At 40.5% G+C, this 6,456-nt stretch overlaps 1 protein-coding gene across 3 annotated transcripts in view; it reads right to left on the reverse strand.

Annotated features, from left to right (window-relative positions):
• Positions 1-6,113, reverse strand: part of hivep2a (HIVEP zinc finger 2a) — a 69,506-nt gene extending 63,393 nt beyond the window's left edge. For all 3 annotated transcript variants that reach the window (XM_053648044.1, XM_053648013.1, XM_053648049.1), the window contains exon 1: positions 5,210-6,113. The gene's annotated coding sequence lies outside the window, so the exon portion shown is untranslated. The remainder of the gene's footprint in view (positions 1-5,209) is intronic.
• Positions 6,114-6,456: the final 343 nt, after the last annotated feature.

Raw genomic sequence — 6,456 nt, forward strand, 5'->3', positions numbered from 1 at the left:
AAGGCATTTTTATAGTGAAATAATTTTTTAATTTGATCTGTTTACTGTTGTTCATATCTGCCAGCCTAAACTATTTAGGCAAACTAATGAGGAAAACCACAATCAGAACATAAATCCAAAGGTATCTACTGTGTGGCACCGAACTGATCTACTCTGAACTGTCTTGTTTACCAAACCACTCAAGATACACCTTCCATATCCCACTCTAAAGAACCGCCACAGAATTTAGCAAAATTAACCACAACTGGTGCAGCACGGTGCACTTGGTTGTGTTTTGCTACACTGTCACTGTGGAGAGAATGAGGAACAGAAAACTAAAAAAAGTGACAAAAGCTTTGTGCAACATATAGCAAGCAGCAAATGCAAGGCACGATGCAAATTTGTGAGGCGTTGCTAGGCTGCAGATCATGCCAGCACTGCAAGCATATTATGTTGCACAGACTTTACTGAGGCTGAACAATTCACATAACCTGTGGAGGCCATGATATATTACTTATCTATTATAGGAGAACCAACAGAGTTCCCCACCAATCTAGACTATATATCCAAGGGAGAGACACTGCAATCATGCAGTGCAAGAATAATGACCTTGTTCACATCTACTGTCCATCTGATAAAAGTGGAGCATTAAGAGGCGCCACTGAGAAAGTTTTAATGGAGTGTTTTGTTCAGGCAAATGAGTATAGCCAGATTAATGTATAAAGTATTTAAAGTATTGAAAGGCACCATATACAATCCTGCTTTTTAAAAAAAAAAAAAATCAAGACAGTGTTTCATTGTATAAGTCACACTGTTGCCCCAGCACTTTAATTTTCGATAATATCTCTAAAACAATGCCTCAGAGATCAGTAAATGTATAGTGCTGTTCAACAGTGTAGTTGAAACATTTGTCAGTTGAACATCTAGTACCTCTCATATATACGTATGTACCCACTTTAATTTTTCATAACTTGTTATGTAGTGGTCATTTTTCAAAATATCATGTGGTGCAACCGTCCAACCATTAGTACCATTTTGAACACTTGCTTGAAATTGCTTCTTAATCTTTTCATTTTTTTGTTATTTTACCATATTAAGCACAATTTCAAAAGTGCTTTGCATTACTGACCAACCCTGAAATCATTTTGCCTTTCATAGCTCTTTCATAATTCACTAACAAAAGTTCTGTTGTTCATGTTACAAAAATACCATCTGGTGCAACCATGAAGAAAATTACAGGGTTCTCTAAAACTTTACTTGATAGTAGCATATAGCAAACATGTAATAGATTCTCATTTAGTTTGAGGCTTTGTCGTTCTTAATGTTGTCCTGCAACACCAAAATCTACCACTGCTGCTTTACACCTCCATCCATGTAATGCATTGATATACAATATTTGTCTAGGAGATTTCAGTGCAGGTTTGTTCTGTTTGTTCTATAGAGTTCTTCTGATCATTTAGTGTGATCCCCCAATCATGTGCTGTAACCAGTAATGGCAGTAACTAAGGGGGGAACAACTAAGTTCTGTGGCTGAAATATTAATCATTGGCATGGTATGCTTAAGTGGATACTAGTCTGCTAAAGTGGATACTGCTTAAGTGGATACTAGTTTGTAAAGTGTATTTACCCAGGAGGCAGTGCAAAATGTCGAACTTTATTTAGGAAATTATTTAGAGAGTACTATTATTATTATTTGGAGAGTAAATCAAAGTTGCACCACATGATCATTTTTAAGAACATGGACAATTAAAGTTGACAAAAAAGTGCTAAATTCACATAACTGCATGTTTTATATAAATATATGTGTACACCACATTCTAACTGTTTCAAAATCTTATTTGTCAGTGACCCTACTGCAGGAGTACAAGGTATCTGGGTCTCTGTATGAGTGCAGTGAGAGTTCTGTCCACACTCATTAAGTTTAAAAGGTTGCTGTCAGACTCTTTAACCATGTGTCTTGTCTCCACTCCTGCTTGTGGTTTTAATGGACAGGATATCAATACATAGCCAAGATTGGACAGCTGTCCAGTATGGGGACTTGTGCAGGTTATGTTGTTCTTTTGGCACCATCCAAACTGAACCTACAACACACTGCGGCTGTAATGAAAACCAGAAACCTTCGAGGCCAAGGCCATGGTTTTTGACTAAATAATAGTGAGATGCTCCCTTCAGGTGAGGGGAAAAACCTTGCCCCTAGTTCACACATCATTGACAAACCAAATCTAGTCTGTATCATCAGTGTTACAGTCACTGTACTGGTCTGTAGTGGTGAAGCAGGAGCTCAGTTTTTGCAGACAATGTTGTCTGTTTACCGATCAATCTATGTCCCTTTCCTCATCTATGATCACATGCTGTGGGTAGTGACTGAAATAATAAGGTCATGAGTACAGGCCGTATAAATGAGGTTCCTCCTGCAGGGAAAAAAGTCCATCCCAAGCACTGCGAACATTCCTTTCGCTTCTCGCAACCCCAAGCCTTAACCAGCCTACATTTTTGAATTCCAGATTTATAATATAGGACTACTGTAACATTTGAACATTTCATTATGTCAGTAAAATAAGTGACTAAAAGCTAAAGCAATATTCTTTGCACTGACTTACCAGTCTAGTGCAGGGTGAACTTGCCTTTCTTGTCACACCTTTTCAAAAAGTCAGGAGGTGTGTTTGAAAAGGTGTGCCTATTTCAGCTGTCACATCCAGATTCGAACAACTCATAAGGAATAAAACACTGGGCCATGTTGTTATAGGAAAATAATCCACACTGGGCTGGTGTGATACCGCCCAATATGAGGCAGAGCAGCCTGGTTTATACTGGACTCATGACTTAACCACACTGACAAGCTCTGATTCTTTTTAAAATGTTCTGCTGTCATTGTGATTGCTGTCATGATCTGCATCTCAAATGGAAAACTCTGACCTCTGACATTCAAATATATTTACTAATATAGAAAATCCAGAAGACTGCTACTGGAAAGAGATCTTTTAGTAGGATTGAAGGCAACATGAGAGGTTTTAAAAATTAAAACACTAAATGTAATAGGAAAACCAGTTAGTGTTAGTACTCAACAGCAGTCTAGAATAGTGCAAAGTATACTATTTGAGACACAACACTAGTTTGTTTAACGAAGGTAGCTGGAGAGGGAATGGAGGTACTGACCACTAAACAATTCACTGCTAGTACAGTGAGAATTACTTAGGTGCTGAATTATCATCCTACTAATAAAACAGTGCCTGAGATTATACCTAAAAACTCAACCAGTGTCCGGAAAACCCTGAAATAGCTTCCCTTCCTGAGGAACCTCCACTCATCTCCAAACATCAAAGACAGGAATAAATTAAATTATCAGGCAAATAGAACCTGTGGCACTCTTACATGCAACAGTTCTAGATGTCCCACGTGTAGTTGTTGTGAGCATGGGAGCGTGACTTGAGGAAATGTAAGGAGAAGGAGCTCATCTACACACTCAGAACTTTGGAACCGCATGGAATGTATGTCATGCATTAACTACAGCTATTACATCATCAAGCGTCCACTGGTTTCCGATATACTGAGACATTTTGGGAATTCCCATCCCCAACACATTATACAGCTCTTAAATCCACAAGATGTTCCTTCACTTTTCCTCTTTTCACTTATTGGATTTTGAGACTGTCCCAGTTAAGCTGAACCATGCTGTCTCAAAATAGAAGACTGGAAAATCATAAACCTTGATTTCTGTTGTGACATGAGGATTGTTGGGTATGAATGAATACATGGACATGGTCTCCTTGCAGAACCAGTTCAGGTGGGTGGTGGTGGTGGTGTAATGGTGTACAGAGTGTTTGCTTGGCACACATTGGGGCTTTTATCAATACCAATCAAGCATCATTTGAATGCCACAGCCTATTTGAGAATTGTTTCTGAACATGTACATCTATTTACACCCACAGTTTACCCAATCATGTGATAGGCACTTCCAGCACGATAACACTCCGTGACACAAAGCACAAAGTCATCTCAAACTGGTTGAATGAACACGACAATGAGTTCAGTCGTCTCCGCAGATCTGAATTCAACTTTGGCATGTGGCAGAACGAGAGATTCATGAGCTTCATGAATGTGAAGTTGACAGCAGTTATGTGATGCATTTATGACTCTCAAAGAACCTTGTGGATGTATATCATTTCACAAGTGTAAATGCTTGGGACAGAAGAGAATAATATGTTCTAGAAATAAATTTAAAAAAAAAAAACTTAGATGAATAAAAAAAATATATAATTTTAAAAAGCTATGTCTTCCAAAGAATGCACTGATATACACTGCCATAAATTCTAAAACCACCCTTATTGTACAAATATTACAGATCATTTTTATAGCATTTTTTTTTTTACATTAATACAGTATAAGTTAACTCACACATACTGTATTCGTAAATCACGACAGTCATTTATCAGCGGTTATCACAGGATCTGTGCTCCATTGATAAAGATGATTGATGAAGATGTTTGGAGCTGAATATAAATGCGCTGCTAGGAAACGCATAATACTGATATCAGATCACACACTTACACTGCTACAAGTGTTACCTTGGGGTTAGGATGCAAATATCCAGGCTAAAATTACGAAGCACTGAATTAAAACACCACAAGGCCTGCAATTAGATCATAATCAATTAGCAAATCTAAAGCGCCTCACTAGAAATGATTGGGAATAAGAGAAGGAAACACGCTGTGCTGTCGGTTCAGCATCAAAACACGAGACACTTGCTTGTTCTTTCAGAAGTGGAATGAACTTGAATACAGTCGGGTGGCAACGACAGCTGCCCTTCAAGAGTCCCCCTAGAGTGTCCCCCGCTCACTGACGGAGAACACGTCATGGAACATTCCCGGAACGAGCCAGCGTCCCACCCACCTTAACCCAGGCACGCACACACATACACACACACCTGACAGACAATCTATGTACACAGTGAATTTCACAACACCTTTATAAGTAACAATGAATGTATTAACTACTACTACTAATAAAATGATCCCTGCCCGAACGCACGCGCTATGCAGTGAAGCCGCTCCCGGTCCCTGTGCAAATTCCTCGGGATATTACGCAGCATTCCCGCTTTCCGCGCACAGGCAAGTGGGTATTCCCCCAAAAGCCGGATTATTCCAATAAGCACAAAGCGCACGCACTGGTACAGAACCGCGCAGGGAAGAAGCAGCTCGAGCTCAGGCGTGTAAAGAGTTCGTGCTCTTACCGATCTGTGATCACGATTGTCTTTACGGAGCAGCGTCCCAGAACATCCCGAACACACCGAGGAATGTCAGTCCGCCTCGCCTCGCCTCGCCTCGCAATCAGCCGTTCCTTGGCCGGGTGTAACAGGATGTGTGGAGTTTCACCGTGTCTGGATGATGGGGAACGCGAATGGAAAGTCGGACAGGTGATGCACAGAAAGACGGCGCGCGCACTGCCGTTCCACGAACGTTCACGAGTGTTGAGAGTAAACAGTCCAGTTCGTGACGGGTGTTTTTGTTTGTTTGTTTTGCTTTGCTTCCTGCTCGAATCGAAGCCAGAGAAGGAGCCTGGATGGAATGGAGGGGGAAATAGACTGGGTTATTCCTAGCACCGCTTCCCAGAATAGAAAAAAAAGAAAGAGAGTGAGAGAGGGAGGGAGTGCGCGCGAGCGCAGGAGAATAAAAGCTACAGCGTGAAGGTGTGAGCGCGCGTGCGTCAGAGAGAGTGTGTGTGTGTGTGTGTGTGTGTGTGTTTGGCCCGTGATGTCATCGGATCCCCCAGCGCGCGTCCGTCCCAGAGTGCAAGAGAGCGAAACCAGGCCCCGTGGTCCGGTTACTCGATCCGCCTCGCCTACCCGATCTGCGCCGCGCCGCGCATCGGGTAGCCATGCTGTTCCACGCTTGCGCAAAAACGTCACACGTTACGAAATTGCGGTTATGACGTGCAAAAACTTCATTACGCACTTTTATCATGACATGAAGTATAAAAAAGAATGAAGTTCAAAAGTTTGTTGCTACAAATGGCACGAAGTGTGGGGTGGGAGTGGGAGTGGAGGTGGAGGTTCAAAACTTCCAGCATTTTTGCTTTCTTGATACAAATCCTGAAATACATTTAAGATGAACTGATTAAGAATTTTTGGATTTTTTTTATAGCTCTTGATTCATATAGAATGTTATAATGTCCAATGTCCATAATGTCCAATTTTCTATTCAACGTGTAACACATCAAACCCACCACTTAAACTATCCAAGTCTTTAATTCAGACTTTTAAAAATAAATTCATTATTCCGGTTACTAAAATCTGCTGTTATCATGTAGCTGTTCCTAACAGCATTAATATACTTTTATATACAGTTGTATATATGACTGCTGTAATGTAGTGAAATAACTTGCGTGTGCTGTACAGATCAGATAAATCTGTGTTGTTGTTTTTTTTTAAATAATAAAGTATGGTGAAAATAAGGCAGGGACATGGATCAAGTAACCACA

This window comes from Ictalurus furcatus, chromosome 2 (assembly GCF_023375685.1).
Source record: "Ictalurus furcatus strain D&B chromosome 2, Billie_1.0, whole genome shotgun sequence".
Lineage (NCBI taxonomy): Eukaryota > Metazoa > Chordata > Actinopteri > Siluriformes > Ictaluridae > Ictalurus > Ictalurus furcatus.